General features: G+C 35.4%; 1 pseudogene; it reads left to right on the top strand.

Moving 5' to 3' along the window:
• The first annotated feature begins 8,433 nt into the window (after nucleotides 1-8,433).
• On the top strand, nucleotides 8,434-12,823 carry LOC113294513 (annotated as a pseudogene).
• The last annotated feature ends 1,525 nt before the right edge of the window (nucleotides 12,824-14,348 follow it).

The raw sequence follows: 14,348 nt of genomic DNA, 5'->3' as shown, positions 1-14,348 counted from the left end.
CCTTCTAGGGGCATGAGATAGGAAGACCCAATCTCTCCCTACCTCTTCCTCTTTTGTATTCAAGCGCTATCCAGAACCATTCAGAATGCTGAAAATAATGGGCTAATTAAAGGTATAAAACTGGTTCATAAAGCTCCTTCGATGAGCCACCTCCTTTTTGCCGACGACTGCTTACTCTTTTGTAAGGTTAGTGAAGAATCCTGTCAAAATTTGGTTAAAATGTTCAAAAATTTTAGCATGGCCTCGGGACAACTCATTAACCTGAGAAAGTCAGGGTGTTTTTTAGCAAAAAAAACAGAAACTAGTACTCGCAGGAGAGCTAAAGAAATCTTAGGTGTCACTGCTATTCCTTTAACTGGCAAGTATCTAGGCTCCTTTGGTCACAAACAGATCTAAAATACAGTGTTTTGAACCATTACTTGATGCTTTAAGAGGTAGAATGACAGGGTGGAATGGTATTAACTTAAATAATGCGGGTAAAACAGTCATGATAAAAAATGTGGCTTCCTCTATCTATGTGTATCAAACGAATTGTTTTAAAATTCCAGTTAACATATGTGATCAAATAACAAGAATGCAAGAAACTATTAGTGGGGGGAAAATGAAAAGGGTTTAAACGAAAAAGGGAAAAAATGTATTTGCCTTAAAAATTGGCCTTCTATGTGTAAAATCCTTGAAGAAGGAGGTTTAGGTATAAAAAATGTAAGGAACTTTAACTTAGCTATGATAGCTAGAATGGGTTGGAATCTTAATTAGAATCCTGATTCCCTTTGTGCCACTATAATGAAAGCTAAATACTATCTCTATGTGATCTTCTACATATAAACTGCAAACCAAAAAAAAGTGACAGTTAGCTTTGAAAAGGGTTACTAACAGGGATTGCACAAATTAAAAAATGTTGTTTCTGGGACTTAAGTAATGGTATGAATATTGACATTTGGCAGGATTGTTGGATCCCCAGGTGTTCAACCACCTCTCTTTAAAAACCAGACTGATATTGTGGGTCTTGATAGAGTTAGTGATCTAATAACATACCAAAAAAGCATGGGACTTTGTTAAACTTAACAAATGCTTTGACAGCCAAACAGTAGAAAAAATTGGGGAAATTACTGTACCAAGTGAAGAAAAAATGGATACTCCAAGATGGACCTTAAATGAAAAAGGTATGTTCTCTGTAAAATCTTTGTATAACCTCATTAACTCGAATGGAAATCCTGAGCCTAAATGGAAAAAAAATATGGAAAATGAAAACTTCTCCGGCAGTTAGGATCTTTATTTGGAAGGTATCCCACTATATTCTCCCTAACAACATGAGAGTGGCAGTTGTACTACCTGACATTGACACCAAGTGTAAGTTGTCAGATGAAAATCAGGAAACGTTAACTTATCTTTTCTTACATTGCAACTATGCATCTCAGGTATGGATGCATCTTAACTTTGATATGGAATTTATTAGAAATGAAACAACTAACTTCCATGAATGGCTAACCAATTGCTTTGAAAACACAAACAGGGGAGAATATGAAATTGAATGGCATGTTCTGTGTAGCATTATAATCTGGTTTATATGGAAAGTTAGGTGTGACATGGTTTTCAAAAAGAAAAAGCAGAATAGCGTAACAACTGCAAACAATATTATCAGTTTATCAACAGTTACAACACAGTAAACATGCATGGACATAACATTATGAATGATCTTTATTACAATTCTCTAAATGATGTTGTTCTGAAAATTAAAAAGTACCCTATCGAAGTAGCAGGCAAAAATTGGACTCTGAAAATACATATTGCCCTGACTATTTTAGATTCTAACTCTAAAGCAGGCATTGGATTAATACTTGTTGATCATACAGGTGCAGTCATAGAAGCAAGAAGCATTACCATTGACAGTACAACCATAGAAGAGCTAGAAAGGGTAGGAGCGGAAGCCGCTTTCCAATGGGCAACTTGTTGGAGTGGCCACAGGATCTCCTTTAGGAGCGACTCAGAACCGACTCTAGTGATGCTTGTGGGAATGTATGCGGAAGCTCGCAGACAAATATATATAATCAGTGAAGATTTTTGCAATACTAAAAAATTTGAAATGAACTTTAAAGCCCAGGATTTTACTTTAGTAAAAACAATAGATATCTTATGGGCAGTAAAACTTTCTCTTTTTTGTAATAACTTTAATATTATGCATAGCTGGACTGAAGACAGACTTTGGGAATTACTAAACTTCCAGAACATTCAAATGTGTGACCTAAATGTAATGACTATTCGTAATGCAAAGTACTGAGGTCTTATTCCTCTTTTTCTCTCACATAAAATATGGAAACTTAAATTTAATAAAAAATTAATAATCTCAACCGTTCATCTTGTTTTTTGGACTACAAATATATATAATCTTAATGATTGGTTTCTTAAAGAGAGAGCGGAATCAAACATGGGTTCTTCGGAAATTTCCGCTATACTTTATCGTCGATGAGAATTTAATTTCTTCTAACGTATTATTTGGGCACCATGTCCATTTTTTTTCTTCTGTAGCGTTGTTGACTTGTGACAACTGAATGGAAATTCTATTGTTCGTTTCGCCTTTGCTTTATGGACCAAATCGTCTGAAGGATGGATTAATATCCAATAGGAATTACAGTCATCCTTCCCATAAAACAAAGTCCATAAATACGACAAGAAGAGAAGAACATCTTCATTTTTGTTCATTCACTCGCTAATCATAATATCTTTCTCTACAAAATGAAAAGTAATTTTGTCACTCGGTTCCTACTATACTTAGGTAGTATCTTTCTTATTCTTCCTGATTGCAGTTGCATATATGTTTCTTCATTACCATCATCAGTTTTCTCTTGCGGAGATTTGCATAACATCCAGTGCACTTTCACCTTAGAAGGCCATCCTCGGAACTGCTCAAATCATCCGGCCACCGGACATCTCTTTTGCAAAAATAACAGAACTACGTTTGTTTTTTTATTGAAAAAGTTTTACGTCGTTGGTATAAACTACACAGATTCGAGTATTCGGTTAATTGATCCAGGTCTTGAGAAAGATAATTATTCTTCAATGCCTCAACATTCATTGCCAGCTCCTGATGATGATGGCTTTCTTATGAAGGATGTTACTGGTCCAATACATTATACTACTCGATATCCGCTATATTCGGTAGTATACTTGAATTTCTTAACAAATATAAGCGACTTTCCCCGTTACCTAAACGCTTCACCTTATGTTAAGGCCTCTTTTAATATGTCATCATATGTCATCGTGGATCCAGAAGCTAAAGAAATTAAGAATTCATGTAGTACTTTTCTTACGTCTTGGATGATGTCTTATTATACTTATGAGGATTATTCTGGTGATATAAATGATACCACCAGATATATTAACAAATATATTGATACCAGGGATGCTGCCTTTGGTTCTTATTTAGATGTTTATAACAGAAGTAGGAATTATCTATAGGTACTATTATGGTGTTTTTAGTTAGTGGCAGGTCCACCCACTAAAGCCCAGTAACTGGAGGTCCATAATAAAAAGAAAACAATAAAATTGGACCCAAATTTTTAGTCCCTGGTCCATACACGTGCGGGACCTTTTCTGTGTATTTTTAAAATCACCGAAATACCCCTTATCTATAAGGTTTATAACCAGTTTCATATTTCTACTCGCTCATTTTTTCAGATCCATTTTTTTCTCTCTTTCCTCTCGATGCAGCTTCAAAATCCCGACATCGTTTTTGAAGATTGTTTGTTCCAGGTATGTTTTCTAATCATCTTATTTGATTCTTTGTTAGTTTTCTTTTTTTTTTGATTTGTTTTTTTGACCGAATCATGAGAATCAAATCGATTTTCATGATGTTTTATATTTTTTTTCCTTTTTGGTAATCGTTATATATGTATTCCCAACTGATTTTGATGATTTACAGTTTTTTTATTAATTTATTAGTGTTTTAGATCGGCTTTGGTTTTGTTTTACTCATGGATTCATCACTTAATTTGTATGATTCAGCAGTACATATATGTCGTACTGAAAACTGCTGAATCAATTTTGTTATTAGTTATATTTTCATCACTTTTTGGTAATCATTATAGATGTATTCCCAACTGATTTTGATGATTTACAGTTTTTTATTAATTTATTAGGTTATAGATCGGCTTTTGATTTTGTTTTACTCATGGATTCATCACTTAAGTTAGATTTACTTATACCACTTCCATTTTGTTGGTTTTAGATGTGTTTCAGTTTGTTTTTGTATATGAAGCAACAGTACGTATATCCCGTACTGACAGAAACTCAATTTATTAAGAAGAAGAAGAAGAAGATGATGATGATGATGCATCGTTATGATTTACGACGAGAAGATTTGTTTGTGTTTCCGGGTATGTTTTTTAATCATCTTTTTTGATTATTTTGTTCGTTTTTCTTCATTTGATTTTTTTTCCGATTGTATTATGAAGATCAAATCGATTTTCATGATGCCATTATGTTTTTAGGTTTGATACAGTTTGCTTTTGTGTATGAATTGACAGTACGTATACGACGTACTGATACAAAATTCTTATGATTCGGTTATATTCAAATTTTTGCCATTTTTTTTGGTTCGATCTATGAGTACGTATGTGTAGTACTGAAATATGTGCTTTGATTCGGTTATATTCAGAGTTTTTCCATTGTTTTTGGGTTCGATCCATGAGTACGTATGTGTAATACTGAAGTATGTGCTTTGATTCGGTTATATTCAAAAGTTTTCCACTGTTTTTGGGTTCGATCCATGAGTAAGTATGTGTAATACTGAAATATGTGCTTTGATTCGTTTATATTTCTGAGTTTTGCTATTGTTTTTGGGTTTGATCCATGAGTACGTATGTGTAATACTGAAGTATGTGCTTTGATTCAGTTATATGCATGGATTCATCACTTCTTCCTGATATGCAATTGATTTTTTAGTTCATGAATATGCAGTACATATATGACGTACTGTTACAAACTTCTCTCTTACATCAAATAATTTTGACAGAAGCCATTCTGGTTTTTCCTTTTCATGGTATTCCAGTGCATGTATAATGAACTGGAATACTAAATAAGAAAAAGACTATTCTTGTCTCATATTAGTTATTTAGATATGAAATTGTTGTATTAGCTTGGATTCAAGATTATGTCCACATAGCCAATCCTTAAGTTAAGGATTTAGTTGTAACAAAGCTAATCATTTCTTATTTCAGGTTCAAAGTGATCATTTTGATGAGTTTTTCGCCCCTAAGTTGGACAAACATGGTTATCAAGCTCTCTACAAGAAGAAGACAACAGAGGTTTGCTTGCGGACATTTTTGATTTAATGGTCATAAACTCCAAATATTCAGTTTTGTGATAATGAATCTGTTCACTGTAGGTTTACACCGGGACTTATGCTATCGATGGTTGTGCAACATTTTTCCGAAGGGACAGATTTTCCCATGTGAAGAAATACGAGGTTTGGAGATGACAGACTTTCTTTTGAATTTATTGTTACTCTGTTGGTTCACATGTTAAACAGTTTACTTTTGTATGTAGGTCGAATTCAACAAGGCTGCTCAGTCACTGACAGATGTTGTGGTCACAATCACTCAGAAGAAAGCTGCTTTGTCTCGACTTCTTAAGGTGATTTTTCTTCTTTGGGAGTCTCTTATGCAGTTAGTTGGTGCTCAGATTCTTTCCCAGAATCTTACTCCCTGTATTATTCTATTTGTCCATTCAATTTTGTATAGGATAATGTTGCGCTAATAGCGGTTCTGGAAGCAAAATTTAGCAACCACGGAGCCGATACTCCTGGAAAGCGGCAGCTTCTTTGTGTGGTAAGGAAATTGAAATGTTGTCTATTACATTTTCATTTGTGCAAAGCATCCTAATATGTTACTCTAGTTTTCTATGTATCACTCGATCCTTGATAATCACTTTCAGGGTTTGCTGTAGATATTCAGTAGCTTCTTATGGACATTAATTTTTTTGGTTAGTTTTTTAGTGGTTATGTCACCCTGTTCAATCATGCAAAACTGTACCTCTTTTGTATTAAATAAATACTAGAGATTAATGGTATGATCCTACAATATATGTGATGTAAAACGTATATTGTAGTGCAGCAAATATGTACTCGAATTTGTAAGCATTCAGATATATAAGCGGATTTGTAAGCAGTACGACAGATATGTATCATTAATTCTAATTTATTTATCATTGATTCTTACATATTTGTACTCTACCTGGAAGCAGTGCAGCAAATATGTACTCGAATTTGTAAGCATTCAGATATATAATCGGATTTGTAAGCAGTACGACAGATATGTACTCAGACAGATATGTACTCAAATTTGTAAGCATTGTAGCAAATATGTACTCGAATTTTTAAGCAGTGTATCAGATATGTACTCAAATTTGTAAGCAGTGTAGACACACACGTTTGGTAGTAATGGGCATTATGGACATTTCCATGTTTTAATTAATTTTGGACCTCCGGATAAAAAATAACTATATGGACCTAGGACCAAACAAGAAATTTTCCATAACAGAATGCTGAAAGGCTTCGATGTCCTGTGGAGAGAGAGGTACTAGAAACCACAACAACCAGTCAAGTCAATCAAACTAAACTCAATAAATCTCTTGGTGCGTGTCATTAATCATTATCCTCTCCATAAGCAGAGCAACATCAGTGGCGGAGTCACAAAATTTTGTGCATGGGGCCTAAAAATAATTCTATAAAAAAATGAGAGGCTAAATGCTAAATATTGGTGGACTAAGGATAAAGTGGAGGGTGTTTTGATGATTAATAAGATTTTGGGGCTAGATCCAGGGTTAGCCGACCCCTGATTTCGTCACTGGCAACATATATTGCTAGCTAATCGGGATACCCTCCCCAATAAACTGGTATCCTTATTAGCAGTCATGCTAAAGAGCTTCTAGTCAAGCAAAACATGAACACCCTGATTAAAGGCATCTTAGGAACCAATCGACATTCCATCCCGTTGGTTCATCTACTTACTGTATCCACTAATTGTTTGCATGTTATTATTATTATTCAGATAGAAGTCTTCGTGAGATTATTGTGAAGGTATATGGACCAATCCCCATTAGTAAGTTCTTCTCACTTCAATGTCTACTACTTCTTAATCAGAAGTACCCAGTTTTAGGTTTGGGATCCGGGGAATAATAGCTTGTTCCAGATCAGGGGAAAGATAATTATTGTTTAATGCGTCCATATTCATTACAATTGTTCCTCGAATATTCTTTGACTTCTTTGTCTTGGATGATAATAATGTACTTTTTGGTTGTTATTTAGATTTTATGCGCAAAATGATGAAAAATTATTTCGGGTTCTCCAATTCAATCTACGACGGATGTAAGTTAATTACAGCTTAATTTCTCACTGATTCATTCATTATTGGTCAGAACTGATTTATTTTCTGTGTGACACTCTGCATAAGAAGATAATATACCATCTCTTTTCGGTTCATCTATTTACTCTATGCACTAATTTGCTATGTTTATATGAAATGCAGCTATTCTCAGTTTTGTCAAAGTATACTTTTTTGGTAAGTTCAAATTCATCGAACCGAAAGCCATGTGTACTTTTTGGTTGTAAAATAATGATAATATTTTTGCTATCACTTTTGAGTATTTGTTCAGTGTCTTAAAAATTTTGGAATGTTGTTTTTTCTTCTATTCTTGCAGGAATACTAATCATCTTTGGAGGTAAAGAAATCAGCATAATTACCGGTTTCCTAGATGACTTGAGTTTTCGTAGCTTTGTTTTATTTTATGTTTTCCATTACGCGTAAAAACCCTATGAACAACTATTTCATAATAACACCTCAATTTTTAAGAGTATAAAAACTTAAAGCCTATACTTTTTAAGACCTTTTTCACCAAATTTTCATCTTCAATGCAAAGGTCAAAGTCATAAAAAAAATGACATGCATGGCTAAGTGAGGGTAAAGGAGAAAGTCTAGATTAGACTTTCTTCATGACCTTGGATCTTAAGCCCACATCATCATATTTTCTCTAATTTTTTTTTAAAACAAAAAAATTGTTAGATAAGATCTTGGAGATTGGAGAGGAACTTTAGGTAAAAAAAAGAAATCACACAAAAAAAAAATTTGCTAATAAGATCTCCACCTAAGATGACCTTGACCTCTTTGCATTGGAGAGGCTTTACGTGACTACTAGCTTTTTATTCAGTACTCTAATGACCTGCAGGTTCTAAGCATCTTTGACAAAGTAACCAGCGGAAATTAAGAGTTTGATTAAGTAATACGTATGCATAGCAATTTTCGTTCAACTGATTTCAATCCTCAGTTGAATATCTTATTTTTTTTTGGTTTAGGTTGGATAGTGCTTCCGAGATTTATACTTGCCACATTATTCGTGCTTCCAGTTTTGATTTATACAATAAGAAAAAGAAACCGAACTATGAATGCAAGTATTGAAGACTTCTTGGACATCTACGAAGACCAGATGCCTATAAGATACTCTTATAACAATGTCAAAAAAAATGACTAGCAATTTCAAGGTAAAATTAGGTCAAGGAGGATTTGGGTCTGTATACAAAGGATCTCTTCGTAATAACCGTGATGTCGCAGTTAAGATTCTTAACTCATCAAAAGGAGACGGGCAAGATTTCATCAATGAAGTAGCTACTATGGGAAGGATACATCACGTAAATGTTGCACAACTTACTGGATTTGTAGCTGAACGTTCGAAACAAGCTCTTGTGTATGAATTCATGCCGAATGGATCTTTAGAAAAATATTTATTTCCTCAAGGAGGAAAAACTGACTTTCTTAGAGCAACCACAGTCACGACCAAATTTGGGTACTAAACCCAAATTTGTCCCAGAAAGTATCGCAGTGGTGAGGAGTAAACCCAAATTTGGTCGCCAAATTTAGGGTTTGAGACCAAATGTGGTCATCGGCCCAGACTAAAAAAGATATAGTGGGACGGAAGTATTAGGAGCGTATGATATCAGGCGTAAGTTTAATCACCGTATACAATCAGGCGAGCATATAATCACCGTATGAGTCAGGCGCATGTATTAACTCCGCCCCCTTCAAACGCGTCAGACGATGTTAATACTTACGCCTGAAATGGGACGGATGTATAAAGGGCGTATGAATGAGGCGCAGTTATAAAAAACGTCTGGGTTGGGCGCATGTATTGTGAGCGTCTGTGTCTAGGCGTATCTTTAATGTACGTCTCTTGTCCATCTACCCTCCGCGTTTCTTCATTAGCTTCTATCAAACACAAATGAAGTTGCATTTCTCACTGAAGCTGGTTGTTCTTATCGAAAGGAAAAAAATCTGAGAAGGGTTCACAATGGTTGGAATAAAAGCCAGCAGTGGTGATGGTTTTGAAAGCTAGATGGATTTTTGGAGTTCAGGCATGAGTAATGATTTAATAAACTTGGGATAATGATGACCTAACAGCATCAAACAGTGGATACAGGAGATGCTGATGTTGCTTCCATTGTTCCAATCGGTTGATGGCTGCATACAAAGGAAGAATGGATCCTCAAATTTGCTCGAGTATGGTACTGGCCGTTGATTCGTACAACTGAATGAGAGATAAAGTTCACGGCAACAGAACGAGATGCAGAGTGTTAACTGGTTGCTCGAGCTGTGCTATTGCCGGAAGATGGAGAAATGGAACAGTGGCGTCAGGGGTTGTTGGCCGATGGTGCTGTGACTGATATGGCATTGCTCGTGTTATGCTCGAGTTTGAGAACTTTTGGAAAGAATGATGGGTTGGCTGATATTAAGCTACTGCAATCGTCGGTGTTGGAAAAAGAAGAGACGAAGAAAGATGTTAGACGAATTGGTTTCACGACACAGACGCAGTTTCTATCTGCGTTTGAATGAGACGCCATTTGTAACTCCGTCCCAGCAAACGCAATTACCATCTACGTCCCGTGCACGGCGTGAATAATACCTACGTCCCATTCAAGCGCGCATTATACCTCCGTTTCATTCAGACGCATATTATGAACACGCTCCATCAAGAAACGTGGATATAAGTTGCGTCCCGCATCAAGCGTGGATATAAGTTCCGCTTCACCAAAATTTGGTATTCTCCCACTGGGCTTGAACACACGGAAAACCAAATTTTTTTGGTTTTTAATCTGGCTTTTGGTATTTGGTCCATCTCATGACTGTGGTTGCTCTTAGTTGGGGAAAAACTTATGGAATTGCATTAGGAATAGCTCGTGGGCTTGAATGCTTACATCGAGGGTGTGATATGCGAATCTTGCATTTTGACATCAAACCTCATAACATTCTCCTCGATGAGAACTACAACCCTAAAGTTTCAGATTTTGGGCTAGCGAAGTCGTACTCAGCAAATGACAGTATCATTTCATTAACAACGGGCTTTAGAGGGACTATAGGATATATGGCCCCAGAATTATTTTATAGAAATATCGGAGGTGTTTGCTACAAGTGAAAACTACAGTCACACCCATTTTTCAGATTTCTTCCACTGTGAAACCCACTGATAAAAAATTTCAGGCGCGCATCCATTTCCTCGGTGAAAATTTTTTTCACACCTAGAATTTCTAAAATTGTTTGTTCGCTTATTCTTCCTCGTTTTTTTTTCATTACTCCTTTTGTTCTTCTTTCCTAATATTAATTTTTTTGGATTCAGAATTAATCAGAGAAGAAATGGGTTTTGGTTAGGGTTTTGGTATGGTAATCGAATTGAGAAATTGGAGTTCAAGAAGGAATCTGAGAAGGGGATCTGAACCGAGAAAAGTTTTGACTCGCATATGAGATGGGTTTCTGGTGGTTTCTGCTATTATGAAGAAATGGAAGAATTAAACAGGGTTTTGATTGCTGGAAATACATGGAACTGCAGCTGTTACGGAGGAGAAAGTGAAGCCAAGAATGAATGGCTTGAGAAATCAGAAATTAGGGATTTAGAATTTAAACCTATGAAGAGACAAGGCAGTTTCTAAACCAGCAATTCCATCACCAACAATGACTATATCTTGCTTTTGAGTTTCGCCCACACTTGTTGATGAAGAATAAATGGGTTTTAGTCTGTCTCTGAACAACGAATTGAATGAGGGAAATTTGATGAAGACGAGAAGAGATAACATGAGAAGATAGTGATAGCCATTGTTACTGATCAAAAATTCAGTAGTGCATGTGATAATTGAAGCCTTCGTTTTTTATTTTGTGATGGACAAAGGAAAAACCAGTGGTGGAGAAAGAAATGGTGTTCACTTTCTACACAGAGAATTAGGAGTATGAATTTTGCCGGCTGCAAAAAATGTAAGTTAACCCAGATGATTTTATTCAATCAGCCCAATTATTCTCTTGGATTGTAAAACCGAGAGGCTAGAAGATGGACATGTAACTCTGCTCATTGTTATGTGGATGTAGTGGTAGTGGTTGCTTGAAGTTGTGAACCACATACATTTTAATGCTAACTGAGTACTAGTAATGCATATTTATAGATAGAACATGGATACTAGAGATGATCCATATGGACAAAATTCCCTTCGCTAATCGACAGATCTCAGGACGCCGTATCTCTCTTGTGCACATGAGCGTTGTTGGGACAACGTCATATCGACATTATTTTTCAAGTTGTTGCATTTATAAAAATGGATGCATAACCTATTATATATCTATAAAATTTGTTGCATAACTTGTTATGCAGTCCAGAAAACGGTTGCATAACACGTTATGCAACAACTTTTTTGTCACTATTAAAACCAACAAAAACAAAGACTGCATAACTTGTCATGCACCTACAATAATATCTGCATAACATGTTATGCAGTCGCGAAAATAGATGCATAACCTGTTATGCATCTAAAAATACGGTTGCATAATGCATTATGCATCGAGAAATTTGTTGCACAATCTTTTATGCATCTAGAAAATAGATGCATAATGCATCTATTTTTTATGTACGCACTAATACAATGGCTACATAACTTGTTATATAGATGCATAACTTTGTTATGCAGATGCATAATTTGTTATGCAGTGGAGAAAATGGTTGCATAATTTGTTATACGTCTGCAGAATGTGTTATACATCTTTTTTGGTGGCTGCATAATAGTTATGTATCAAGTTTTCGAAAAAATTTCCTAAAATGATGATCACTTCCGATTTTTTCGTGAAAAACAAAAATTTGATATTCTTGTTTGTACTCGTTGCGTAGCTCTCTTAAAAAGATTTCCAACGATATAAAATTTGTAAAATTCCAAGGCGCGGATTTTTAGATATGTTATATCCAAGTTGTGTTGCCAATTATACCCCTGATGCATAACCCGTCATGCGGATGCATAATCCGTCATGCAGACATTTTTAATAATTTCATATAATTATGGGTGTCACGGAAATAATTATGGGTGTCACGATACCTAAAATTAATTATGGACCTGACAATGAGAATATTATTTTTCTTGGGCCTACCCCTAATTTTCCCTTCCTACAAATCAGATGTGTACAGTTTTGGGATGTTGTTAATGGAAATGGCTGGGAGACGCAAAAACTTGAACACGTCAGTAGAGAAAGCAAGCCAAATATATTTCCCATCATGGATTTACAGACAGTTGAATCAAGGTGATGATATCAGCATGGAAGATGCAACTCAAGAAGAAAACGAAATAGCAAAGAAAATAATCTTAGTTGCACTATGGTGCATACAACTGAAGCCTGTTGATCGTCCTTCCATGACCAAAGTTGTAGAAATGTTAGAAGGAGAATTAGAGTTGCTGCAGATTACAGACAAACCGTTTTCCATTGGAGATTGTGATGAACATGAACATGTCATGCTAAATTCACTTGTATGATACAAAAATAATTTTATATACATGATATTATATTTTTGTAGCATTTGGCTTGCTTTTTTGTTCTATATTCTCGAAGGCGCTATGATATGTATTCGGAAATTGAGTAATTATTTTTAGATGAATGTCGGGTATAGTAGGATGGGTTTGTTTAGTTAGTTCGAGTGAATATTGGATCTTTGTATTTGTTGTTGGAATTTTGAGAATACGCTAGTGAAATTTTATTTTAAAATTTTCAGCTCCAAGAGGTGTATTTTGGGCCATGCCTCTTCCCCTATAAGACAATTAGTGAATTGGTGTTATGCAGAGACACTATTGGATATAGTGAATCATCTGTGGATGCAAAAAAACCTTGTAGAGTCACTATTGACTTTATAAATACTTTTGTTAGAGCACTGCTCGGTCGAACTCGCAAGCGTTGTTATCTCAAGCTTGTTTGTCAATGTTAGTGATCTAAACTATAAGTCTTGATTTCTAGTCTACTTATAGTGATGTCTCGGACTAGGATAGATTGTGTAGTTGAGCATTAGACTTCACGGCGTTCATCAAATTGAGGACGAAGAACTACTAAGGCGAGCTTGTGGAACTTCATCAACAAAAGGTATGTGGAGACTAAAACTCATCTATCACTTGGAAAGTCTATTTCTACTCTATCTCCTATATTGAGACATAAGTCGTATTACTATGCTTTTCGTTTATACACATTTGAGATTTCGAGCTGAGATTAACTCGCTTACATATTTCTCGAAATATGTGTTGGTAAGCTTTCGCTTCAACCAAGTTCATCTTATATTCTTGACGAAAGTCAAAAGATGATCATGTGAAAATCGCCGAGTAACATCTTACATGACTTGTGTGATACAATCATTTGGTGTAGACTTGGAATGTTTCGTTATGATTATTTCATTAACATGAAAATTGCTTTGATGCTAATAGTGTATGACAACGGCTATTGTCATCCTCTAAGAAAGTTTCAATGATTGAACATAGTTTGCATTCTTGCATTATGTGATCCATGACTGGAACTAAAGTATGCATACCCGTATGCGTACTTGTAGTTGTGAAATTCTATGTACCAAGTACACATACCGGTATACATACTTGCGTAAGGTATAGGTACGGGAATTTCTGCTGGGTTTTGGAAGTGTACTAAGGTATGCGTACACGTTTGCATACTAGCGAACCCAAACTCAGACCGGCTACTTAAATATGCGTACTGTTTGCATACTTGAGTAACCAAAGTTCTAAAATTGGTTTGTTCATGAACTAATACATTTATATATTAAGGAATGCATTCTTTGCAAACCGTGGCTATAATGTTCATGAATTGCTTCGAGTGAATCAAACCGATTTTGCTTCAATTGTGTTCTTGTATACTTCTATGAGAATATAGCAATTGAACAACTTTTTAACTAGTTTCATTTGAGTCATTTGACCTAGTTATTGTTAAGATGAATAAGGTTGATATGAGAGTGTTCATATAGCTAACCTTGGTTAATACTGTTGAGCCAACATGGTGTACACGTTT

The sequence above is a fragment of the Papaver somniferum genome, chromosome 7 (assembly GCF_003573695.1).
Source record: "Papaver somniferum cultivar HN1 chromosome 7, ASM357369v1, whole genome shotgun sequence".
In the NCBI taxonomy this organism is placed as follows: Eukaryota; Viridiplantae; Streptophyta; class Magnoliopsida; order Ranunculales; family Papaveraceae; genus Papaver; species Papaver somniferum.
The sequence above is the reverse complement of the archived record's forward strand: the minus strand, read 5'-3'. Positions and strand labels throughout refer to the sequence as shown.